The 27,614-nt window shown below is 38.3% G+C and overlaps 1 long non-coding RNA gene and 1 pseudogene across 2 annotated transcripts in view; one reads left to right on the top strand and one right to left on the bottom strand.

Annotated features, from left to right (window-relative positions):
* Nucleotides 1–1,239: 1,239 nt before the first annotated feature.
* LOC141497563 (tyrosine-protein phosphatase non-receptor type 2-like) lies at nucleotides 1,240–9,718 on the bottom strand (annotated as a pseudogene).
* The window catches only part of LOC141497565 (uncharacterized), a 317,802-nt gene continuing 298,478 nt past the window's right edge, over nucleotides 8,291–27,614 (top strand). Inside the window, exon 1 of one of the 2 annotated variants that reach the window (XR_012471358.1) lies at nucleotides 8,291–8,514. This is a non-coding gene — a long non-coding RNA (uncharacterized LOC141497565). Of the gene's footprint in view, nucleotides 8,515–13,691; nucleotides 13,885–27,614 lie in introns of those variants that run through there. The other variant, XR_012471357.1, reaches the window with a different exon arrangement.

Raw genomic sequence — 27,614 nt, 5'->3', positions numbered from 1 at the left:
AAAACCCTGTTTATCCCCAAAGATATTCAAAGGACGAGAGGAAGGTCTCCACAATTAGGAAGCCAATCTTTGGAGGATATATGGGAAAAGATATGTAAGAATCACAGCCAACGTGAAGGCTCAGAGAGGCTGTGTAGTCTCTATTCATGGAGGGAGGTCTTACACTGATGAAATCACAGATCAGTAAGTTCACAAACATGTTTGAGCTGCATGGATCCTTAAAAGAATACAAACCATCAAGCGGGATGTGCCATGTCTTCCACTTCTGCAGCTTGTGTACCAGATTAACATGAGAGCCTTGGTCGAATGGGTTGCTAAAGAGAGGTAGCTACAGACATCCCCAGAACTATGTCCAAAAACAACAGGAGTTCATCCTGGCAGGATCTGTTCTTTGGGAAGCAAAGCTGGGGCTTGGAAATCATTGCTTCTTTGAATAAGCTACTCTAGCATTTTGCTAAAAATGGAAGTCAAGTCATAGGCCCTAGCCCTACAGTTTGGAGATGAGATTCTAATACTTTTTGAAAAGCGCAACATTTGCCCTTCTCCAGTTGTGTCTCCCTTCTCTGACTCCCCCCAATTTTTCCAATCCATAGACAACAATCTTTTAGGACCCTAGAGTTCATCTGAGCCTGGTGACTTGAACTTAACAACAGTGGTTTATTTTTGTCTAATAGAGATTTTGAAATGAGGACACATTGAGAGGCGGGAAAGGGGAGAGAGGAAGTGGAGAGAGGGAAGAGGAGAGGAGAGAGGAGAGAGAGGGGTCAGAGAGCAGGGAGTGAATGGGAATAAGAGGAGAGAGGGGGAGGCCAAGGGAAAGTGAGAGGGGGAGAGAGAAAGAGAGGGGAAGGGGAATGCAGAGAAGGGGGAGAAAATGGTAGAAGGAGAGAGGAGGTGGAGAGGTGGAGGAAAGGAGTAGGGGGGAGAGAGAGGAAGAGACAGTCTCAAATAATTTTCTTAATCAAAGAGGGATCTAGATGAGGAAAAAAATTTAGATTGTTTTAATTCTTCCTAAGGCTAGGTTATACTCAAAATTCACCAAAGGTAAATTGTAAAGGATATTTTAACTTGATAATAACTTTTCTCCTGAACATAGAGGGTTGGAAGATATTGTTGGTAATATTCTTAAAAACAGAACACAGGTTTCTTAAGGAATATAAATTGGCAAAATAGTAATGATGATTATTATAATTATAATAATAATAACACTGCCTGTGGCAGCATTTTGCTACTCATATGTCAACTAGTCCCTTGACACATTGTATTTGAAGATATCCTCAGGATGTTCTGATGATCGGGGGTTCTTTGGAACTCCAGGCTTAGGCAATGTGTGGCAGTTGCCATGTAGATGGAAGATTCCTGGTGTTTGTGGGATCTAAAGGAGAAGATGAAGCTAGATGATAGGCTGGACAGAAGGGTTGGAAAACAATGCCAGCATATCTGCAGTGTCTCAAAAAGTTCCCAGAGCTGTATAGACCTGAAAAATGACCAGGAAATACTAGAATAGATAATGATGATATTGCCAACAATGAAATGTAAAATATTAAAAGAACTCAGGAGTCGTTATATACTAGAACCATCTTTAATAAAATTAGTCTTTTGAGAATCAGGTAAGGCTGATGTTTGTCCTTTGATCTTGAAGAAGGCCATGGCATCAGAGGAGGGGTTGCCAGGACAAGCATGATTTGGATTTGAGATTTGCCTGATTTTCTCCTCCAGAGTCATCTGGGTCCAGTGGCTAGATATGAATCAGGATGACTGGACATGACCCTAGAGGCAAGGCAATCAAGGTTAAGTGGCTTGCTCAAGGCCACACAACTAGGTAATTATTAAGTGTCTGAGGCCAGATTTGAACTCAGGTACTCCTGACTCCAAGGCCAGTGCTCTATCCACTGCACCACCTAGCTGGAGACAGGAATTCTGGGTTAGAGTTCTAACCCACACACTTAAAAGTTACTTGACCATAGGCCAAGTTCTTTGAACTTTAGCTTTCCACATCTGTAAAATGGGTATAATAATATTTGTTTGGGTTTTTTTTTTAGGGTTTTGCAAGGCAAATGGGGTTAAGTGGCTTGCCCAGGGCCACACAGCTAGGTACTTATTAAGTGTCTGAGACCGGATTTGAACCCAGGTACTCCTGACTCCAGGGCTGGTGCTTTATCCACTGTGCCACCTAGCTGCCCCCAATAATATTTGTTCTACTTAGCTCTCCAGGGTGTGATTGGGAAAGGACTTTTGAAACATTTGATTACCATGTTAATGTGAGTTAGTCTACTTTATTGCTCTTCCCTTGACACACTTCAGTTTGGCAATGTCCTTCCAACAAACTCCCATAGGGGACTCAGTCGATGCTGAAGTAAGCCAAAAATTAGGAACTTGAGATTGGCCATGAATTTCACATACCAATATCTGTCAAAATGTACCTTCTCTAGTGGGCAGAAATTGTAGAGGCTCACTGCAATAGGGAGCAGGGCCCTGGACATCTTTGAATGGGAGCAAGTTGGTTGTCACTTCTTTACGTTATTGTGCAGTGTTGTTTCAAATCGATATGTAAGACATACAAATTTCAAATGAAAAGTTTTACCTGTCTATGTGGCTAGAGGAATAATTAGAATAAAACTGAAGGTGGAGCCAGGGCATTGGTTAGAAATTGAGGTTCAAAATAGGTGCTGACTATATCGCAGAGGTGTCCTGATGGAGCAAAGGTCCTGCTGAGCTAATATGAAAGAAGAGAAGTGATAATGAACCAGCACTTCATTTATAGGAGCTACTAAATGCTGAATTGAAACCTGTCTATTACTAGGCCATGGGCCTGGGTACTACAGAATTTGCGATAGAAATAGGTTCTCAGTGAATATCAAGCTGTAGGCGTTCCCTTAGATATGGGGGCTTCGTTGGGAAATGGAGGGCTATAATTTTGCCTAAGGAGAGTGATAAACCACAGGTACATAATGTACTCCATTTTCCAATAAGTGGCTCCTTTTTAGGAAACTGGTCCCTTGATTAGTGGCAGTATCTCCTTCAGTGGGCAGATGACATTTAGTGAATTGAGTTGCAAATTTAATGGAAAGAGAAAGGAGGAAGTATATTTGTAGAAGATGAAGACTGAGTTCAGAAAGAGAGAAATGTCTCCATTCCCCCATCAAACACGAAGATTCTAAACAGCTGATAATTTCTTGGTACCCTCTGGGCTCTTGTTCCCTCTGCTCTTTGGGAAACTATTGCTTTGCTGTCAATAATGTTTTGGTCCTCAGTCTAAAGACTGTTCTGAGGTCATCAGATGAATAGCAGTGCTTAAGGCACAGCAAGTGACTTTGGGCATTCTTTCATGCAATGAGACATGAAGGAGCTATCCACACAAATACAAAAACATATGCAAAGTTTTCCTGCAGGCACAAATTAAAATAAGACCAAAGGGATATAGTGAAAGCATTCATTAAAATAATATTAACTAAGCATTGTAGAAAACACTACGATAGATGTTGAGAGAGGTAGCCAATTTAGGTAGGGTCTCTGCCCCAGTGGAACTAATAGTATCATGGAGAGAAATGGGGGGGAAAGCACACATAGCTAGCTAGAATATACAGTATCTCAATACTCATCAAGGATCTATAATTTCATCAATATACTCAATCCTTTTACAACACTCTGACTTAGGGGAAAAAATTCTGTGGCTGAAAAATTCATCACCCTATAGTCATCCTGGTAGTGAGTTTCTCCAAACTTTGGACAGTGACCACCCATATCATCTCCAAGGTCCTACTTGAATGTTTTCCACCTTAGTAGAACCTGCTAGAACTTGTCCTCTGGTTGATATAACCTTGGAGGCCCCACCTTCACCATATCCCCTAACTATGTGGGGTAATAGAGTTGGTATGTAGTTATCCTACCTCATCAAAGAGGTCCAAAATGGCACCACTATGTTGGAGCAAATACCTGTTATGCAGACTGCCCGATCCTTTTAAGGGCTGCTGTTTTCTCTTTGGTGTCCACCTGATTCTTCTACCTCTCACCTGTGCTCTAAGAAGTTGTATCATACACAGCAGCCACGGCCAGGTAAACTGTTTTGACATGCAGACCAAACCAGGTTGAGAGTAACTGAAGGGTCTTAAACCTTTCATTGAGTTGGAGGTGAGTGTGGTATCTATCCCAAACATGTGAAGGCTTCCTTTGGCAGAAAAGGTAGATGACAATTTGATCTAATGGCCATGAAGGTAACTGAAGCAGAGTAAGACTCCAAAGCAATATCCTAATGTACAATTAATAGAATGAACAAACTCTGGGATGTGATTGTATTGAAATACTGTTATGCTACAAGAAATGATGAGCAGGATGCTCTCAGAAAAACCTGGCAAGATGTACATGAGCTGATGCACAGTGAAATGTACTGTGTATAAACAAAGAGCAATATTGTAGGATAATCACTTGTGAATGACTTACCTTTTCTCAGCAGTACTATGACCCCAAACAACTCTGAATAAATGATGATAAAGAATGCCATCCATTCTCAGGTGAAGAACTGATGGTGTCAGAATACAGATTGAGACATATTTCTTTAACTTTATTTTTCTTGATGGCATTCTTATTTTTTCACAACATGGCTAAGAACTGTTTTGCATGGAGATACATCTGTAGCCTATATCAAATTGTTTGCTTTCTCAATGGGGTGGGGAGTGTGGGCATGAGAAGGAAGAGAACTGGAATTCCGAAGTTTTAAATGTAATTAGGAAAAATAAAATTCTAATAAATAAATAAATGCTTCTTGGGTGACAGGTCGAAAAAAGCCCCCCCCCAAAAGAATGCCTTAAAGAGGTGTAAAGACAAGTGTTATCACTTTGTTCTATATGGTATACTGTGAAGGAGGGCAGGTACATGCTAAATGTATCAGAATATTGGGCATCATTTAATGCACTCACTGAAGCAATAAAGCATAAAATGCCTCCTTACTCTTATCAGCGATAAATTCACTTTACTCCTGATCCCTATTACATGTTGTATTCTCAAGGAATCAAAACTATGAATGAAAATAACAGATAACATTTAAAATTCATGTGTATAGCCACCCTGATGAGAATTGGCTGAATTAAAAAATAATCAAAAACAAAACCATAAGTTGTCTTTTGGTTTTTCTCTGGAAAAATTTGATCATCAGGGAAGTGTTGGCTTTTTAAAAATTATATCATTGTTTTTCTCTTTAGATATTTCATATAAAGTGAATCCATGAAAAATATCTTTTACATTATTTTCATATAACCAAATACAGAGGAAAGACCATCCAGGAGAAAGCCCTAACTTGAGACTTCATCACTGTCAGCTTACGTTTTAAGAATCTTACTAAATAAAACAGGTTTTTGGCTAAAAAGGTCTTTGATGAAACTCAGCCACAGGAAACAGGTCTATCATAATACCTATAAATTTAAAATGATCAACTTTTCTGTTTGGTTTTTAAAACACTTCAAAACCCAGCTCTCACTTACCTTCTTTTGACTTCATTTGTATTACCCCTTCCTACTATGCAACCATACTGGTCTTTTCTATGTTCTTCACACACTGCACTCCATCTCTAAGCTTTAGGGCCTTGGCCGTGGCTTTTCCCCCTCCTTTGATTGGACACTTTCTTAACTGCTTTTTTGTAGATGTCTTCCTTCAAGACTCAGCTAAAGTATCATCTTCTATGTGGAGCTTTTCTTGATCCTCCCAATTGCTACAGTGTTCTCTAAATCACTTTGCTTTTATTCTCTATATACATATATACGTGTATATACATGTACACAGACACACACATATATACATACATACATTATCTCCTGTGATTGAATATAAGCTCCTAAAAATTGGAGCATTATTTTTATCCTCATATTCCTAGGACTCAGGACACTGGCAGATAGAAGTCACTTAAAATTGTTTGGTAATTGAAAACCTGAATGACTGGAGGGAGAGTCAATGCTCATGGGTAGGCTAGATTTGTGGAAGAAAAATGGCACTAGACATCAAATTCATCTATAGTGTTAATGGAAAACCAGTCAAAATAGCAGTGTATTTCTTTATAGGACTGGCTGCAATCATAATGAAATGTATTTGGACAAGTAACAATCAGGAATATCAAGAGACATGGTGATAAAACAGCTGATGGTGGTTTCACACTCCCAATCTTTAAATTCAATTATAAAAGGACTATATCTACTGAGGTAATGAATTAAATTAAATAAAGAAAAATACCAATGGGTTACAATAGAAAAATTAGACATTGGATTAATGTGTACAAAAGATGAGTGTTTCAAAAATCTACAGAAACTAAAAGCTGGAAGAATTTATAATTTTGCCAAGGTACTTGGGAAATTTGGCAGTTAAGGGGCGGCTAGGTGGCGTAGTGGATAAAGCACCGGCCCTGGAGTTAGGAGTACCTGGGTTCAAATCTGGTCTCAGACATTTAATAATTACCTAGCTATGTGGCCTTGGGCAAGCCACTTAACCCTGTTTGCCTTACAAAAACCTAAAAAAAAAACTTGGCAGTTAGATACGGAATGTTCTGAAAAAAAGAAGCCCAAATTGTTAATAATTACTAGAAAAATGCTTGACCTTCCAAATCATTAAGAAGATACAAATTAAAACAATAACTTTAAAGCAGCACCTCACACTTATGAAGGTGACAAAAATGATAAAACTCAAGGAAACTAAATTCTAGTAGAGTTATGAGGAAACACGTACATTCATTCATTCATTGCTGATACTGAAAACTGGTAGAGAAATTTTCTGCAGATTCATTTAGCAATTTTAAGCAAGCTACAAAAACAATCATAACCTTTGGTCTAATGATTCCATTGTATAAACTTGAAATAGTTGTGTAAAGCAAACAAAAAGGCAGTTTAAACATTTTTACAGTATCATTATTTGTAATTTAAAAAAAAAAAAACAACCTTAAAGGAGCCTAAATACCCAAAAGAGGAGGAATGATCAAATAAATTATGGTACTTTCATGTAATATAATAGAATATCATAATGTATTAATCAAAGACTTGTATAAAGAACATAAAGAAATCTAGAACAAACCTTAAAGAAATGAAACAAAAGGCAAAAAGTAGAACCAGAAGAGAGGACATAGTATGACAAGAAAAATGAAAAGAGATGAGAAAGAAACCTCATGAAGACTGAAAAGTTGTTTTATTTTAATTCATATGTATGCAATCAGTTGCTCAGCAAGTTTCATTAGGATAATGTTGGAAATCAAGCTTATAGCAACTTATTAAAACAGTTGATCTTTGAAGTTAATGAAATGCAAGTTAAAGCTTTGTTAAAGTTTCCATTTGTTTTAGTTCAGAAAAATGTAATGCTGGTAAAAGCATATAAATACTATGACGTACTTTACATACTTAAATTTACTTTAAATAGTCATATTCATATGAATATAATGATGTTTCACAGTAACACTGTAATAAAATACTTTAAGTCAGTAACAGTTTTTTTCCAGGAATGTAAACAGACACTAAACAAGTTGTTTATTTCTGCTGCTATCCAATATTATTACATTGAATACAAATTACTGAAAATCAACCTTTGAAGTTACTAAAACGTGTGTCTAAGTGACAAAAGTAATTTAAAGTTTTCTTTTTTGATTTTAAGTTTTTTAATATTTTAAAATAATTGTTAAGTTTTAATATTTTTTCAGTTAAGAAAAACATTTAATGCTAACCAAGTAATATAAACAGTAAATAATTTAAATAGTGAAAACAATAAACAATTTTTAGTAATATAGATACTGTTATTTAACTGCATTGCTACTAAATATTAAGTCTATAATAACATCATAACATAAATCAAGGTTGATGCTCTTTAAGGTGTTAAAATGTGCTTTAAAACAATGAACTTCTTAACAGTTTTTTTAGTTTAAAAAACATGTCTTGCTACCCAAAACTTAAAAAGAGTGAAAAAATAGTAGCAAAATGAATGTTACTTTTTTTGCATTTTCTTTTTTTCTGCAACTCATATGAGCACTTTAAAAATATTCAATAAGTAGCCAAATTTACTGGTTATGAATGGTGTCAATATTTTAAAAAACTTCTAAAACACTTAATAATAAATGCAAGGATTGTTTTCCAGTAGTATGTTTTATTCAATATATGCAATTCAAGTTGTAAAAGCTCTCTTTGAGATATTCCTCCCTTTGATCTTTCAGAGAGAGAGTTTTAGATGTGCACATCTGAATCATTTACATACCCTCCATATGGAATCTTTTCGTCTTCAATCCAGTTCCCTTTGACATTTCCATTTTGACTGGTACTAGGTTTACATTCATCTCCCTCTCCTTTCTGGATACCATTGTACCCAGAGCTCTCGTCTCTAGAATCTGGAAGTCTAACAGCAAGATCTGAGTAATCTGAATCATCTTTTTCATCATAGGTGTTGCTGTCATCATTGTCATCAGAAGAGTCAAAAGCCAGCATTGGCATTTTCTTTAGTATTACAGTTGGAAGTGGAGGGATGGAAAAGCTGTAGCTGCAAGGATGGTGTTCCTCGGTAAGTTGTCTCCACTTTTTCTTGATGTTTTCGTTTCCCATAAGGAATTTTACACCTTTGATGATAGCCACATAAGAGAATCTTAGTTGTCCTGGGGTCAGAATAAGTCCCATACGGTAATTTTTCAAATGGACTAATACTTTTCTGATGTTCAGGGAAAAGGAATTCTCTCTTTTCCATTAGGATCAGGCAGGCATCGATCAGAGCAAAGGTGCCTGATCAAACAATGCCAGCACTGCAGTGAATGACTGGGCCCCAGCCTGTTATTGAGAAAGCCAGAGTCCCACACCATGAAAAGTAATGTAAGAAAGGAGGCTGGTGATTCAGGCACCCAGATGTTGGGCCAGTTGGTTTAGTGGAAGTGGGTGATGGGCTTGACCTTCCCCGACGTCAGGTTCTCCAGACTCAGGTAGTGGACTGTGTGGAAGGGCTTCACCTCCTTTCTAAGCAACTGTACCCTGAGGCCCATCTTGTCAAAAAGGAGACTGGGGTTCTGTCATGTTGGCCAATACTGAAAACATTTGATGGAGCCCCTCTCCATCAGTTGGTTCAGCACAATCACCGCCTTGCTGTTCTGCTACCATACCATGAGCCAGAAGTGGCCGCATGTATTCTGTAAAGGGCCTTGGGTCAGGATGTAGGTTCTCTGGGTGTGCTCCACCACCACGAAGCTGGTGTTGATGTAATCATTGTTCATGTCCCTGTGTCTGCCTTGGTCCTGCATCGAGGAGAAGGAGCCAGAACCCTGGGCTGATGCCCAAGGCAAACCGAGACCCAGATGGAAACCTCCCCCAGGGATAAGGGAGGCCTGTCTCAGGCGAACGCGACTGTGGTCGTAGGGTCTCACGTCTTGGTATCGATTGCGGGACCTGTTCTCTATAGCCCGTGCTACGAAGTGTGGGTAATCGTGGCACTGGTCCGAGATTTCGATGAGGGCCCGGGGCCACCAACCACGGGCGTCTAGTTCCTGCAGCTCCAGTTCCATGGAGACGTGTGGCCCAGAAGCCGTGGCGCCGGAGCCAGGCACCAGCACAGCCTGTTCCGCCTGTTCCTTGTCCGTGCCCGCGGACAGCGAGGAGGCCAGGGTGCCCGTCACCCAGGGGGTGGAGGCTGTGGCCAGGCTGGTGCTGGAGCTGCTGGAGGTCTGCTCCCCTTCGGATGTCTCCATGTCTGAGGGGGTCGATGGGGTCCGGGCCTCCGCCATACCTGCGGCACAAGGGGTGTCTGTGTTCATGGTGGCCGATGGTGTGGGGGGGAGGGCATGGGGCGCACGTGGGGAGCGGCGGGAGGGCGGGGTGGGGCCTCAGTGTGGGAGGGGCAGGGCCGAGAGGAGGGGGCGGGGCGCGGCGGGGGGCGAGGGGGGGAAGGGCGCTCGGGCGGCCTGGCCCAACATGGCGGCCGGGGAGGGGGAGGGGGAGGCCTGCGGGGGCGGCTGAGGCCGGGTCCAGCGGGAGCACAGATCAGCCGGAGGGGAGGGGGCACCCGGGCCGGGAGGGCGGGGGGCACCCGGGCCGGGAGGGGAGGGGCCAAGCCTGGAGATGGGCGGAAGCCCCCCCCACGGACACACCCTGACCCACCCTCCGGCCCCCACTCACTCAGTCACGTGTCTGGCGACAGCCAGGCCCAGGGGCGCCCAGGCGAGGGCCCCTGCAGTGGGGGAGGGGGAGGGGGGAGGAGGAGCTGAGGGTGTGGAAGAGAATAATAGATTGAGTCAAAAAAAATGCTCTGCAGAGGAAAGTTATCTATCAAGATAAAAAAAAATTCTCTAAGATAAAGAAAATTCCGAGTAAGAAAAAAATCCTCCAAGGAGAAAGTCTGAGGAGACAGCCTGAAGTTAGCCAACCTCTTCCAGAGGTGCTCAGGTTAGCCTGGTGCTACCAGCCTAGTTCTAGCCTCAGGCTCAGATCCTGCCTGTGAGCATGCGCAATTTACTTGTTCCAAGTGTTCCAAAAAGGCAGCATTGGGGAGGGGGTCGTTGGGTTGGGGCAGTGAACAGTGTGTTTTTCCTTTTAAAGAAGAATGTAGTTCTTTGATATTCTTATGCACGTAGTATGCCCGGCAAAGCAGTCAGGAAGATCTTGATGGTGACCCTATACAAGTTACTTAAAATCTCTCATCTGTTACATGGGGGTGTTAGAAATAGCATCCTCCTTCTAAGGTTGTTAAGATCAAATGAGCTAATATTTGTAAAAAACTGCAAATCCCAAAGCTCCATATGAATGCTAATTTTTATTCCATTGTTAGGTTGTAAGCTGCTTGATGGCAGGCATTGTGTTTTTGTTTTACATCCTCACTACTTAACACAGTATATGTCAGGTAGTAGATGCTTAATTATTTACTGACCATCTGATAGAGAAACCACAAAGGAATGAATAGGGGAAAGAGGAAAAGAAAGAAGTGACTTGACACTGTACTATTAACTCTCCATAATACTTACCCAGTGTTCATCTACTAAAAAATATTCCATTAATGCTTATGAATTGATGTGAAGAGCCATCATCATGCTGCATCTTTCTTTTCTCTTAATAGTATTTTATTGATTCAGTTACAAGTAAAGGTAATTTTTAAAATTGATTTTTTTGTGATATTTCTCTTCCTACTTTGTCCCCCTCCCCAAGACAGCAAGCAATCTGATATAGTTATACAAGTACAATCATAAAACATATCTCCATATTACTCAAGTTCTGAAAGAAGATTCAGAAGAAAAGAAAGAAAATATAAGAAATAAAAAAATGAATTTTTTTTAAAAAAAGTCTTAACAATAGTATATATTGATCTAAATGCAAACTCCACAATTCTTTCTCTGAATCAGAATGGCATTTTCTATCACAAATCATAGAAATGTCTGATCATTTGCTAATAAGAGATATGTCTAGCATAGTTAATCATCACACAGTTTTGTTGTTACTGTGTACAGTGTTCTTTGGGTTCTCCTCACTTCACTCAACATCAGTTCACATAAGTCTTCAGACTTTTCTGAAGTCCACCTGCTCATGCTTTTATATAGAACAATAATATTTCATCACCTCCATATACCACAGCTTTTTTTAGCCACTCCCCAATTGATGGGCTTCCCTTCAATTTCTAATTCTTTGCCATCACTAAAAGAGGTGCTATAAATAATTTGTACTTGTGAATCGTTTTCCTTTTTTAATGATATGTTTGAGATACACACACAGTAATGGTATTGCTGAATCTAAGGATATGCAGAGTTTTTTTTTTTAATTGGCATCTCTTTCAGGTGGTGATCCATGGAGTATTTCAAAGGCTATTTTACCCTCTTGTTCTATGATATCAGGGTATCTTTCCCTGACAATTGCCTGAAAGATATTTTACTGGTTCTATTTTTTTTTATCATGACTTTTATATAGTTTACCTTTTTTAAATTATCTCTTTTGAAGCTATTTTCCAGGTCAGTAATTTTCTTCTATTTTTCCAATCTTTTGATTTTTTAATGTATTATTGGTATCTTTTATAGTCATTAGTTTCCACTTGTCCAATTGTAATTTTTAAGGATTTATTTTTTCAGTTAGCTTTTTTATCTCCTTTTCCATTTGATCGATTCTACATTTAAAGGTATTGTTTTCTTCAGTCAATTTTTGTACTTCCTTTTCCAGGTTTTTAAATTTTTCTGCATAACTCTCATTTTCCCCCAATTTTTCTTCTGCCTTTCTTAACTGGTATTTAAAATCATTTTTGAGCATTACTAAATTGAGACAGACCTTTCCTGAAATCTCTTCAAGATACCTGGAGCTGAAAAATTTTTCTCACTGTCTTTTTGTGGATTCCGTAGCTCCAGAGTGTATTTAGAGGCTTCATTTAAAGTTGTTTCAGAGGGAAACTAGGAGAAGCTCAGGAAACTATCTAGCTTATCTCTACCATCTTGGTACCACAAAGGAAGTTTCTAGTTGTTCTTTAAATAATTTATAAAATTCATTTGTGAATCCCTCTGGTCTCAGAGTTTTTTATTTTTATTTTTATTCTTAAGGAGCTTATTTATGGCCTGTTCAATTCCTTTTTTCTAGGATAGGGATATTTCCTCTTCTAATAATCTGGGCAATTTATATTTTTGTAAAGATTCATTCATTTCGCTTAGATTGTCAGTTTTACTGAGGAATTAGAATTTATTGAGTAAAAGTGAACATAACTAGTCCTTCAGAGAAATCACATTGGTACCTGAGTGGAAAAGGAGTTAAAGCTGGGATATTGTTTAGAAGTCTGTAATGTAACTGAGTGGGATATTCCCAGTAAGACCCTCACAGGATTAATATTCCTTGTGAAGTCCCCTCGGGGTTAAGAAATAAGAAAAACAATTATTATTGGACTGTTCCTAGAAATACCTTACATTCAAAAAGAGAAGTTCCTGAGCCATCTACTTTATGGTAAGATTTTTTTTGCAAACTGGGAGGACAGTCTAACCATAGATATTACTTCATTAAGATAGTGATGAAAGTCCTAAGTTACCTCATCATTTGGTGGGAAAAATATTGTGAAAACATTTGATTCTTTTCTCTGTGTCTATTGCTGGGGTAGATTTTCCTCAAACAAGACTGTACCTCTAGAAACCCAGCCAATAGGTTAAAGGAGAAGGAGGTTAGGAAAGAGGGACCTGTGTGAGCACCTAAATAATCTTGTTTGACTAGTCCTTTGAGTACAGCCATTTGATCCTTGCAATCTTTGGTGATTTAGGGTTTGCCCTTCTCTCAAAAAAAGCAAATAAAACTTTCTTTTACTCAGACTAGTCTCTGAAATTTTTCTTTAGTGCATTTCTATTACACACAGTAGCCATAGATTGAATAAGTAGTAATGAGGGCCTATACTAGGGAAGTGGTTGTGCAAAGGGGACATTTTAAAGAGATTCCATGATAACAGGTGTAGCCAAGATGGAAGCAGGAGAACAGCCTCTCTTAGGTGCTCTCTCTAAAATATTTTAAAAATCTTAAAATTATGACTCTAAATTTTTGAGAGAAGAACCCACAGAAAGATCCAATGAAGCAATTCTCCAGCCCAAGGTAACCTGGAAAATAGTGGGAAGGCTCTGTTCCATGGGTTTGTAGGGTTGGCAGCACACCAGAGCAATGAGCTTCAGCCTTCCAGGAATAGCCCCAGGGCACCTGGGTCCCTGGCAGCATCAGCTCCTGGCAGCAGAAACAGTTTCCTGACCTGCCACCCTAGGGAACACCAAGCACAATCTGGAAGGTCAGCAGAGAGACCTCTGCCAGAGCAAGTGCAAAGCCCAGGCTACCGTGGCCCTCCACAGTGGTTGCAGCCTTCAGTACAGCCCAAATCCCAGGAAAAACAAGCAGGCCTGTGGAGCCACCCAGCAGGAGCAGCCCAGCAGCTGCTTCCTCATTGCTCAGCCCATAGAAGGTAAGGGGGTAGAGGGAGACTGCTGAGGTCTGTCCCTGGGACAGGACTCTGGGTCTTTGTCCATATTCACACCCTGGTCACATCTGGGACCTCCATAGAGCAGGGACCCTCCTCAGAGCCCCAGGGCAGAGGAGTGACCTTGTGGTCATCCACAGACCAGGAGAACAGTCAGAGCCTCCAATAAGGTCTTAAAGGAACAGAGATCCCTGTAGGAGTGTCCCAATAATACTCAAAAGCTCAGGAAGCAGCCCAAAACCAGGCACAGACCAGGGAAATGAGTAAACAGAAAAAAAGGAACCTGACCATAGACAATTACTTTGGTCCCATGGAGGACCAAAACCCACAATCTGAAGATGATTAAAGTCCAAGCTTCTGCATCTAAAGATTGCATCTAAATCTGGTAGTTGGGCTCAGGCTATGACAGAGCTCAGAAAAGATTTTGAAAATCAAGTAATGGAGGTAGAAAAAAATTGGCAGCTTAGTCACGGAGATCCAAAAATGCTGAAGAAAATAACATATTAAAAACTAGCTTAGGTCAAATGAATTAAACAGTTCAAAAAGTTATTGAGGAGAAAAATGCTTTAAAAAGCAGAATTGGCCAGATGGAAAAGGAGATAAGAAAGCTCTCTAAGGAAAACAAATCCTTCAAATGTAGAATGGAGCTAAAGGAAGTTGAGGAATTTGTGACAAATCAAAACACACACTAATTCACCACCAAAAGAATGAAAAACTAGAAAAAAGTGTGAAATTATCTCATTAAAAAAAATAGATCTGGAAATATATCCAGGAGAGATAATTGAAAAATTATTGGTTATTGTACTGCTGAGATGAACAAGTTCATCAAAGTTGGTCATCACCCCATATTGTTATTAAAGTGTATAATGTGATTCTTATTCTGCTCATTCACTCGGCATCATTTTGTGCAAGCCTTTCAAAGTTTTTCTGAAATCCTGTCTCTCATGATTTTTTTTGAAAGATTTTATTTATTTTGAATTTTACAATTTCCCCCCTAATCTTTCTTCCCTCCCCCCATCCCCAACAGAAGGCATTTTGTTAGTCTTTACATTGTTTCCATGGTATGCATTGATCTAAGTTGAATGTGATGAAAGACAAGTCATATCCTTAAGGAAGAAAGATAAAGTATGAGATATAGCAGAATCACATAATAAGACAACATTTTTTAAAAAATTAATGGTAGAAGGGGCGGCTAGGTGGCATAGTAGATAAAGCACTGGCCCTGGAGTCAGGAGTACCTGGGTTCAAATCCAGTCTCAAACACTTAATAATTACCTAGCTGTGTGGCCTTGGGCAAGCCACTTAACCCCATTTGCCTTGCAAAAAACCTAAAAAAAATTAATGATAGTAGTCTTTGGCCTTTGTTCAAACTCCACAATTCTTTCTCAGGATACAGATGATATTCTCCATCACAGATATCCCAAAATTGTGCCTGATTGTTGCCCTCTGGGTATGAGTAAGTCCATTAAGGTTGATCATCACCCCCATGTTGCTGGTAGGGTGTACAGTGTTTTTCTAGTGCTGCTCATCTCACTCAGCATCATTTCATGCAAATCCTTCCTTCCCTGAATTCCCATCCCTCTTGGTTTCTAATTGACCAGTAGTGTTCCATCACACACACATACCACAGTTTATTAAGCCATACCCGGGGAAGACTTTTGAGAGATCCTTGACGAGGAAAAATAGCAAGTCAGTCAATACTTAAAGAAATTAATTCAGGCTATTCACTGGAAGGTCCAATAGTGGTGTTGAAGTTTAAATACTTTGACCACATTATGAGAAGATGGAACTCAATGTAAATGACCTTGATATTGGGAAAGACTGAAGACAAAGACAGAGGATGAAATGAAGAAATAGAATCATGGAAACAATGAACATGAACTTGTACTGACTTTGAGGGATAGTAGAGAGTAGAAGGGCCTGGTGCATTTTGGTCCCTGAGATGATGAAGAAATAATTTGGACAAGACTGAACAACAATAATACATATCTCACTTCCATTAAATGTCTGTCCCAGTGGAATGTCAGCTTTTTGAGGGCAGGAACAATTTTTCCCCTCACCTTTTTCTGTGGAAGAGTAAATTCTTTGTTTCCTTTCTTTTTTTTTTTGTTTATTTTTATTTTTGTACAAATGATGTTTTTTTATACATTACTAAAATGTTCTTGTTTAAGAATAAAAATAATACCCCCTCCCCCCAAAATATAGACCCTCACAAGCAACAAAGGGAAAATTAATAATAATAATAATAATAATAATAATAATAATAATAATAATGGCAGCCAGGTGGTACAGTGGACAGAGCACTGGCCCTGGAGCCAGGAGCGCCCAAGCCCAAATCCGGCCTCAGGCACCCAACAATCACCCAGGTGTGTGAACTTGGGCAAGCCACCCCAACCCCATTGCTCTGCAAAAACCAAAAAACCAAAATGAAATAATAGTAATAACTGTAGGGGCGGCCAGGTGGTACAGTGGACAGAGGACTGGCCCTGGAGCCCGGAGTACCTGGGTCCAAATCCGACCACAGACACCCAACAATCACCCAGCTGTGCACCCCGGGCAAGCCACCCAACTCCATTTGCCCTGCAACCCCCCTGCAAATAAATAATAATAATAATAATTACAACAATAATAATAACAATAATGATAATAATAGTCATAATAAATGTCCTTCAGTCTGTGTTCCAACACCTCCAGCTTTGTCGTATGTGGATCACATTCTTTATGATAAATCTATCACAAAAGCTATTTCCATATTTTTCCACTGTTGCTATTGCTGATCACAACTCCTTCCATGAGTACTTCCCTACTACCATACACTATATTTTCTCTCTCCTTTTACTCTATCCCTCTTCTTAAATGTGCTGTAGAGTAACTGAGTGGTGCAGCCGTCAGATCACTGGCCCTGAAGCCAAGAGGCCCTGATCCCATATACCATCCCTTAGGCCCAACAACCACCCTGCCCTGTGGTCCTGGACAGGCCATCCAATCCAAGCCCCTTGCAAGAAGTAAAAAAGAAAATGTGTTATATCTGACCACTCTCCCCCATGGTCCACCCTCTCCTCCATCACTTACATCCCCCTTTCCCCCCGTCCCCCTTCTTTCCTTCTTATTCTAGATATCTATACCCCATTGAGTATATATGCTGTTTCCTCTCCTAGCCACCTCATTTCCCCTCACCTTTCTCCCTTCCATATCATTGCAATAGGTTATTGTAATAAAAAAGATCTTATTATATGAAATATCTTAGCCTATTCCACCTCTCCTTTCTCTTATTCCCTTTACATTTCCCTTTTATCCATTGACTCCATTTTTATACTATATTATATCTTCACATTCAGCTCTCTCCTTTGCTTCATCTATAAAAGCTCCTTCTACCTGCTCTATTAAATGAGAAGTTTCTCATGAGTATTATCAGTATCATTTTTCTATGTAGGAATACATGTAGTTCATCATCATTAAGTCCCTCATATTTACCCCTTCTCCTCCACTTTGTATGCTTCACCTGAGTCCTGTATTTGAAGATCAAATTTTCTGTTCCACTCTGGCCATTTCAACAGGAACATTTGAAATTCCCCTGGTTCACATCTTTTTCCCTAGAAGAGGGCATCCAGTTTTGCTGGATAGTTGATTCTCATTTCCATTCCGAGCTCTTTTGCCTTCTGGAATCTTATATTCCAAGCCCTTCAAGCCTTTAATGTAGTTGCTGCTACTAAGTCTTGTGTGATCCTGACTGCACCTCCATGATATTTGAATTGTGTCCTCCTGGCTGCTTGTAATATTTTCTCTTTTACTTGGGAGTTCTGGAACTTGGCTATAATATTCCTGTGGTTTTTTTGGATCTCTTTCTGGGGGAGATTGGTGGAATCTCTCAGTTTCTGTTTTGCTCTCTGCTTCTAAGATATCTGGGTAATTTTACCGTAGGAGTTCTTTAAAAATGAGATGAAGGCTGTTTTCCTGATCATGACTTTCAGGTATCCCAATAATTTTTAAATTATCTTTTTGAATCTGTTTTCCAGATCAGTTTTTTTTTTCCAATGAGTTGTTTTCACATTTTCTTCTAATTTTTCATTCTTTTGGTTTTGAAGTATTGTGTCTTGATTTCTCGTAAAGTCAGAAGTTTCCCCTCAGTTCCATTCTACATTTGAAGGATTTGTTTTCCTCAGAGAGCTTTCTTATTTCTTTTTCCATCTGATCATTTCTGCTGTTTAAAGCATTCTTCTCCTCAATAACTTTTTGAACTGTTTTATCCATTTCACCTATACTGGTTTTTAACATGTTATTTTCTTCAGCATTTATTTGAATCTCCCTGACTAAGTTGCTGACTTCTTTTTCATGTTTTTCCTGCATCTCTCTCATTTCTTTCCCTAATTTTTCTTCTATCTCCCTTACTTGATTTTCACAAATCTTTTTTGAGCTCTGTTATAGCCTGAGACCACTTTCCATTTTTCATGAAGTCTTTAGATGCGGGAGCTTGTACTTCCTCATCTTCAGATTGAATATTTTCATCCTTCTTTGGATCATAGACAATATGTTTCTGAATGGTGTTCCTCTTTTTTCTCTGCTTACTCATTTCACCAGCCTGTGTCTGGTTTTGGGGTGCTTCCTGAGTTTTAGAGTATTATTGGGATACACTCCCCCAAGGATCTCAGTGTGTGAGTTTCTGTCTTCCCTCCTGGACTGTGAATGACCACAAGAGCACCTCTCTGCCACAGGGCTGAGGTGGGGGGGGCTACTGTTCTATGGGGGGCCTAGACTGTGATCAGGATCTGAATGTGGTCAGAGCCCCAGAGTCCTATTCCAGGGACAGAGGGTAGACACTGGAAGTCTCTCTCTACTCCCCTACCTAGGTTGAGTACTCAAGACTCAGTTGCCTGGGGGCTCCTGCTTACCTGCTCTTCATGCTTCTGGTTCCTGGATCTGGGCTGGCAAGGCCACTCAGCTTGCTGAGCACCCTGAGGGCTGGGCTTCACACACTTGCTCTGGTGGACCCCCCCCCCCCCCCATCTTCCAAGTTATGCCTGGTGCTCCCCAGGGTGTAAGTCAGGAAAGTTTCCCCACTGCGGTGAGCCATAGCTCCCAGGCACCCTGGGGCTGCTTCTAGGAGGTTGAAGTTCCTTCACTCTAGTGGCTGCCCCTCTAACCCCGTGGAGTGGAGCCTTTCTGCTCTTTTCCAGGTTACCTTGGGCTGGAGAACTGCCTCACTGGATCCCACTGTGGGTTCTGTCTCTTGAAAATTTAGTTACAGTCCTTATTTTATAAGTTTTGAGTGAGAGAGAACACCTAAGAGAGGATCTTCTCCTGTCTCCATATTGGCGCCGCCCCATGTCTCATGATTTCTTAAAGAACAATAGTGTTGCATCATATACCTATACCACGATTTGTTTAGCCATTCTGTAATTGATAGTCATCCTCTCAATTTCTAATTCTTTGCTACTACAAACAGAGCTGCTATGAATATTTTTGTACATGTGATAGTTTTACCCTTTTTGTATTTTTTTAAATTTATTTTAAGGCAGTGGGGTTAAGATTGACTTGCTCAAGTTCTCACAGCTAAGTAGTTATTAAGTATCTGAGGCTGGATATGATCTCAGGTATTCCTGACTCCAGGGCCAGTGCTCTATCCACTGGGCCATGAGTTTTACTCTTTTTCATGAAGAATAGGATATATTTCTTAAGTACTCAGGTATTATTGCAGAAGAGCAATTTGCTGGGAGAGTCAGTTGAGATGTTATCATTTCAGATTTTTTAGAGCATGGTAGGTTAAATGAAGAATTTTAACAACTGTCTTATATCACTGCCTTGTGTAAAGATTATAAATGATTCACATTTCTTATAAACCTGTGATTTTTACTTGTGATTGAGAAAGAAGTATCTAGTACATTGTTCAATTCCTACTTCATATCCAGGTTTAAAATATGAGTAATGTTGTTGTACTTTCATTCATGTTGTCCTCTCACATCCTTTTTTTAAGACTTCTTTTTTCTTTTTGGCAAGGCAGTGAGGTTAAGTGACTTGCCCAAGGTGACACAGGCAATTATTAAGTGTCTGAGGCTAAATTTGAACTCAGATCCTTCTGACTCTAGAGCCAGTGCTCTATCCACTGCACCACCTGTCCATCCCTAAGACTTTTAATACAGCTGGAAAGCAAATACCTCTGTAAATTAGTAGTTTATATTTTCTAGGTGCTCATCTCCTGCAAAAATTATTTCCACAGTCACTCAAAAAAAAGATGTGTTTTATGTATATATTTATTATAATTGACTAGTTTAATGATTTTGAAAAACTCATTTTTTGTTCAAAAATGCTTCAACTGGAACAAAAAGTTTGATCTTTTGTGCACATATTGTGCTTAAAGAATTACTTTGCCTGAAAATAGCTTGGAGCTATGCTTCAATGTTGCCTTGTGATATGTGAACTCAAGTGGTTAATTTTAGCACACTACTATTTATGAGCTCAATCTAAATCATAGAAGGTGATATTTTCTATTTAGAATTGTGTCTTTGATTTCAGAGAAAGAGAGAACATGGAAAGAATAGGCAACTTCCAAAGTGCTAAAGAATTATTTTTAACCATATTATTTTTAAGAAAATTATCAATGTTTTTCATCCATATCTTCATGTTGACTTTGTTCTCTGGGCTTGATTGATAATATTTTATACTTATATTCTTTTTTGGAACTGTAATTAGTATGATGTCCATGTAGTAGCTTTTGGTAAATTTCTCCAATCTTAGAATCTTAAAGGAACTTTGTTGTCATCATTGTTGTTCAGTTTTTTCTGTCATGTTTGATATTTCTTGACTCCATTTGGGATTTTCTTGGCAAAAATCCTAGAGTGGTTTGCCATTTCCTTCCCCATCTCATTTTACAGATGAAGAAATTGAGGCAAACATTATTGTGACTTTCTCAGGGACACACAGTAAGTAAGTGTCCGAATCCAGATTGAATCTCAGGAAGATGAGTCTTCCTGACTCCAAATCAGGCAACTCTATCCAGGACAGGCTGCCCTGCCCAAGGAAAATAATTTTGTGCCAAATACAGGGTAATTGTAAATTAATACAGCAATAAGGACCCTTGTATAATATTACTTTATGAGTTTATAAAAGAGAACTTTTAATACCTTGAACTTTCATTCACTCTCTCAACTACTAAGTTGACATGTCCACCAAAGTAAACAGAATCTTCCACTCAAACCTGAAGCTCTTTCATCTGCTATAGGGATTCCCCCTAAAAGATAGCATGCACTTATTGGGTCAAACTACTCTCAGGATAGAAAAGATAGAAAAAGGATAGAAGGATAGAAAAATATTTGCCATGTTTTGAGTCATAAGCTGGAAGGAGACAAACCAGTAGGCCTTGAAGGAAAGTTACTGTAAACTCAGCTGAAACCACTCCTTCCCCACCTTCAGCTTACTCAGGGCAGTCATCCAGACCTGACTGAGACCCCATCTGCATGATCATGAGCAGACTAAGACTGCTTTAGTAGTCTAGCCACAAGAGTCTGTATATTAGGGGAAATGGGAAGGGATCCTGGGAGAGAAGATTTCCAAAGTCAAGTGATGGAAGAAAATAAGAGAAAAATTGAAGGACCAAATGTTTGGAGTTTTTTTAGGTTTTTGCAAGGCACATGGGGTTAAGTGGCTTGCCCAAGGCCACACAGCTAGGTAATTATTAAGTGTCTGAGACCGGAGTTGAACCCAGGTACCCCTGACTCCAAGGCCGGTGCTTTATCCACTAAGCCACCTAGCCACCCCTAGGACCAAATGTTTTAAGGATTACTTGAATCAACTAACATTTATTAAGGACTTATTATAGACAGGGTAAAAATATATAAGCCAGTGTAGTGGATTATAAAAACAGAAGAAATAATTAATAACACTTCAAAAAGAAGTCAAATCACTTTGAGCAAGTTTTGTAATATGAATAACTACAATTACCCATTTAAGAGGAGGATCTATGGACTCTTCTCAGAGCATAGGATAACAGAAATATCAATATGTAGTTTTCTAAGTCAACATGAGATCCATAGTGATTTTTATATTTCATACATGGTGGACTCTGTATCTCTTTGAATTTGATACTCCTGTTATGACTTTTTTCCCCTCTGGATCAATTTCATTATGAATTTTCTATTTCTATAAAGTAATCTTTTGATAAATTGCTACAGGAATGAATAAGTAGATTAATTCAGTTAATTTTGTCTTATTTATATATAGAAATACCAGTTATTTAAATGGATTTAATCTCATATCTGACAAATTTGCTGAATTTTTAATTGTTTCAAATAATATTTTAGTTGATTCCTTCTTGGGTTTTTTTTTTTGGTTTTAGTTCTGAAAGCAGTATATAAAAATCCCCTGTTACTGTAGGAACAGAGAAAAAAAGTCAGTTGTCACAAAATACAAATAGTTCTTAGTGCAAATCTATGTGAAATTTGTTCTCCATGTGTTGAGATTTTCAACTTTGTAAGGTTTTTTTGGTTTGTTTTTTAGTATTGGGAATGTTTGCTCCTCAGTCGAAAATACCCAATTAAAACTTTTACAGCCACTTATTCTCAGAGTAATTTGACAGCATTTAAAACAATTTATTTTCCTTAGACTTAACTACACATCCACACTTCATTTTCCTTCCCCATTGTGTCAATCTATCTGTTTCAACAACTTTGCTTGCTCATCAATCATGAGTTTCAGTTTGCTTTACTCTCCAATGATTCCATTTATCCCTTCTTACTTATCAATTGGGAAATATTATTGTGCATCATATAAATCTGATAGAGGTTTGATGTCAATGCTCTATAGGTAATTAATGTATATATAAAACCAGGAGCTCTTCTTCAGTGGATGGATAATCAAAGGATATGAGGATTTCAGATCTGCAACCAGATGACTTGAGTTGAATCTCAGCAGTTTACAATGCAGCTTACCACTTGTATGACCTTGAGCAAGTTTTTTTAATTCCAATGTAACTCTCTTTCCTAAACTGTGTAATGAGGGGATTAGACTAGTTTTCCTTTGAGCTTGACTATAATTGAGTTTGTGTCTAATAAGTTTTATAAAATTCCATAGCCTGATGGAACCTACAAGTCTGACGCTAATTCCTTTTTGTAAATGTTGATAAAATATGTCTTATATATACAGGACAATAGCAAATTTATGATACTTGACACTGTTTCTCAATTCCGACAAAAATAGTTTGGAATATAAACTAGCAATTTCTTAGCTCTCTATAAAGTTACTGGAAAAATGGTCTAGTCCACGGGGCAGTGCGTCAACCCATTATTAAAGCAACTTACTTCCTTTATTTGTCCATCCAGAAACTCTTTTCTGAATTTTTGGGAATTTTCTTTGATAATCCTTTTGTTGCCTCATCTCTTTATATCTCCATCTGGGGAAATTCATTTTGAATTAACTGTTGCTTCTGGTTGCAATTTCACATGCTTACTGCTTCTTTTTTGAATCTATGAACATCTGGGAGACAAAAATGTTAAAATCCAGTAGTCATTTGACTTTATTGCAGTATTCCAAGCCACCTTATCTCTCTGTTGTGTAGAGAAGGATACTTGATGAGAGATGAGTCAAGTACCTAACTTGTCAAATACCTACAAATTCTTACCTGAACTTTGTTCTGAAAGGAGATCTTCATTTTATTGGTGGGTAACTGAGTGGTGTAGTATTTCTCTTGCTTATTAGCCTGTCTATATTCTTGTTGCAAACTAAAGTATAATATATCATTCCAGTATGGTGTATTGTAGAAGTGGAAGTTGATTAGCTTTATTAAATCTGTTTTTTTCCATTAGTGACTTCCTCTTTGGGCCTGGTTAGAAGAAGGAAGTAAACATTTATATATGCCAGCTACTATGCTAAACACTTTATAAAAATGATCTCATTTTATTCTTATGATAACCCTGGAAGATAGGTATCATAATTTCCATTTTGCAGTTGAGGAAACTGAAGTAGACAAGAGTTTAAGTGATTTTCCTAGGATCACACTGCTAGTGAGTATCTGAAACCTGATTTGTTCTCAGGTCTTCTTTACTCCAGACCCAATACTTTATCCACTGTGCCACCTATAGCTTCCTGTTTAGACACTTTGACCCCTCCCTTGTTGCCAAGCAGCAAACTGCCTTCAAAAGATGCTACCTTTTGTTGTTCCAGACCCTCACTGGGTGTAAAAAAATAGTATTTATTATATACTAGGTTCTGTGCTAAGCTGTGGGGATGTTAGCCTTGCCAGGCAACTTATCATTTACTCATAACTAATACTTGTCTCAGAGGAAGGTTGAAAAGGCAGGAGACAAAGATTGACAAATTTCTCTTTATTTTACCAAAAGCCAGAGCTTTAATATCCTCTTTGTCCCTGGCTTACCCTCAATTCATGTGGTGTTCTCCAATTAACAAATCAAATAAATGCTTCCTAGTTAGTGGACCTCAGATGGTAAAGTTTATTTCCTCAGGCTAGGATTTCTCACACAAAGAGCTATCACCAGTTTAGGGTTAAACACAAAGCTTCAGAAGGTGTCAAACTGTAGTTACAGATTAGAAGATCCAGAGAGCAGAAGATTAGGCCATTCCCAGGCAAGCAATGACCTCTATGTGACCTTCAACAGTCTCTTACATAGGGAGGAAGGAGTTGTCTTCCAGTCCTGGGCATTGTTTTGGCAGCAATGTGGAGAGTCCATTTATTTTTAGATTATAACAAGCAAAGAGCTATATTGGGTCTAACTTTGTAATTGCCTGTGCTAAGTCTGCTGGTTCCTGTGAATCTGTCTTTTCTCTTGCTTCTGTGATGCCACTTTGACTGGGACCAGTTCTGCTGCCCACTGCCATTGCCACTGAGGCCTTTGCTGACATGGCCTACTTTACCAGGTTCTACTGCTGCCCCTTCTTCCAGGACCTGGAACCAGACTAAGGTCCTATACTGCTAATATTGAGGCCTGCATCTACCCATGTCTACTGGGGCTAGCATTGCTTCCCTATCACTTCCTGATTTTAAGTCTGAGTTTAGGAAGGGAAGCAGGCATGAAAAATGAAAAAAGCAAATGTGATTTATAGAAATATGTTTCTGCTCGATGTCCTAGTTTTGATACTGAAATAGGGAAATTTATGAGGTGCTGTTCAAAATTACCCCCATAAATATTTTTTAAAAAATATCAACATATTTTATCGCCTTTCTCTCTCCCACTTTCTTCCTACTTCCTCATAGAGACCCATCCTAAATGACAAAGAATTTTTGAGACAAAAAGAAAGAAATTGAAAATAAGAGAAAAATTTAAGGAAACCAATTAATACATAAAAAAAGTTTGAAAATATATGGCAATATTCCACACTCTTGGCCCTTGCACCTCTGCAAGGTGTTAGGGGTGTTTTCTCATATTTCTTCTTTGGTTTTTGTTGGGTTTTTGGTGTTGTACTTGTTTTTTGTAATTTTGAGAATTCATTTCTGATTTTTTGTGGTGCTTGCTCTTGCTCTTCACATTATTATAGATTTTATTTACAGTATGTTGTTATGGTTTTGATTCTACTAATTTTACTATGCATTGGATTTTGGGTAAAATTTTCCATAATTCTCTGTATTCATCATTTTTGTCATTCCTTCCAACAGAGTATTTGGTTACATTTCTGTTCATGTACTGCAATTTGTTTTACTATTCCCTAAACAGTGGATATCTACTGTTTCCAGTTTTTTGCTTCCACTAAAAGCATTGCATTTGGAGGAAGTCGTATGGGACATTTTTTCTTATTAGTGATTTCCTTGAGATATAGGCCTAGTAGTAGAATTTCTTGCTCAAGGGTTATGGACATTTTAATCATTTTATTTGCATACTTCAAAATTGTTTTCCAGAATGTTTTGACTGCTTCACAGCTCCACCAACATTCTCCAAGTCTGTCTATTTTTCTACAATCCTTCCAGCATTTGATATCCCACTTGTATTTCAATCCATCCCTGATAGTTTTTAAGGTGTGGGGTCAAACCTCAGAGCTTTCTATTTTTAGTGATTTGAAGTACTTTCATGTGTTTAATAGTTTGCAAATCTTTTGAGAACTATTCCTAGCTTTTGACCCCTTATCAACTGCAGGATGACTTTCAATGATATATGTATATGTGTGTAAAATATAATAAGTATATTATATGCATATGTTAGTTACTTATACATCTTGAAAAGCAAACCCTTTTCTGAGAAATTCAAGGCCCAGAAGGTGAAGTGATTTGTTCAAAGTTGCACAGATAGTAAGTAAGAAGAATCATTATTTACTGCCCTGTGAATCTAACTCTCAGTTAGTAGCTAAAAATATTCCTCTCTTTATTTTCTAGTGGCTTTAACTATATTTTGTAAATGTCCTCAGTTATGAAGCAGAAACTTTCTTATTGTTTGTCCAGCCTAGTGATATCAAATCACATAAACAACTATATTCTACATTTCTATTCAACTGTGTCCTCTCCTTGAGGCAGAACAAAAGTGAGTACTCTCCTTAAAAGAAATGACTAAGACTGAAGTGGAAAAAAAGTTGAAAGAAAAATGTGCTTTGTCACTTTCTTAGCAATGGAGTTAAATCTATAGAATCAATGAGCAAAACTCTTTTATCAATATAAATATTACTTATGTATTTATTGTTCAGTTTATCCCTGAGATTCTATGCAATAGTGAGATAACAATAAGAATCCCTTTAGGTTATTATGTTCCAATATAGTTTATAAATAATCTTATTGAATTTTACGAAACCTTTCTCTAGGGTACATACATATACACAATAAAATGTGTTCAGTAGGGTCATGTGAGTATTCAAGAGAATTCTACTGCCCAACTTTGATTATACTGCCAAATTTTATATATGTGTTGTTCTTGATTTATTTATTTTTAAATGTTGATTTATAGTTGACTGAGAGGAATTCTTTAGTAATTACCTAACTTTTTTAGTTGCTATTGAAAAAAAAAACATTACAGTCCCAGAACATTATATGTGTCAAATAGACACATATAGAGCAATGGCCTATTTATAAGTAAGATGACTTTTCTTTTCCCCATTTTCCCTTATTATCGTATGATTATTATGACTTAAAATTTAAGGGTGTCTATGCTTTAAACTGTGGCATTTAATTTTAAATGTGGTTATCATTTAAACTATTTCTAGTGTAAAATTATTTGAGAATGGGGAATTAAGTAGATAAAATTGAAGCTCAGCCCAATATTTTTTATTGCTTGCTTTCTCTCTTTTGATTATGGCATCCAAATATACTACTATTCTCAATCATTATATAGTTTTATGGATATACTAGATTTACATTTTGCTAGTTTGGGGCTGTTTAAACAGTTCAGACCTTCACCCTTCCCCAGTCACTATCCTGTAACATCGCTGCCCTTAAACCAGAGGTAGGGAGCATTGGACCCAAATGCTATGTAAGGCTTGTGAAATCATTTGCTCTTGTGCCTCCAAGGCAAGGTAGGTCTCAAAAGATAATTTTTAGTGCCAAATTCATTAAATGTTTGACCAAATATAGTAGTCTAATTTTTAAGTTGATAATTTTGTATGGCTTGAAATGATGTTAGAAATATTCAAATAGCTCTTGGCAGAGGAAAGGTTACCCACACCTGCCTTAAACCTTCTTCATACTAAACATTTTCCAATTAACTACTGCCTCACACAATAAGGTCAAAGTCAAAAAATGACAGATGATTATTTTCATAAATGAGGAAAAGGCTTTATATCTGGTACATGTA

This window comes from Macrotis lagotis, chromosome X (assembly GCF_037893015.1).
Source record: "Macrotis lagotis isolate mMagLag1 chromosome X, bilby.v1.9.chrom.fasta, whole genome shotgun sequence".
In the NCBI taxonomy this organism is placed as follows: domain Eukaryota; kingdom Metazoa; phylum Chordata; class Mammalia; order Peramelemorphia; family Peramelidae; genus Macrotis; species Macrotis lagotis.
Note: the sequence above shows the minus strand (reverse complement) of the source record. Positions and strands in the feature narration are given on the sequence as shown.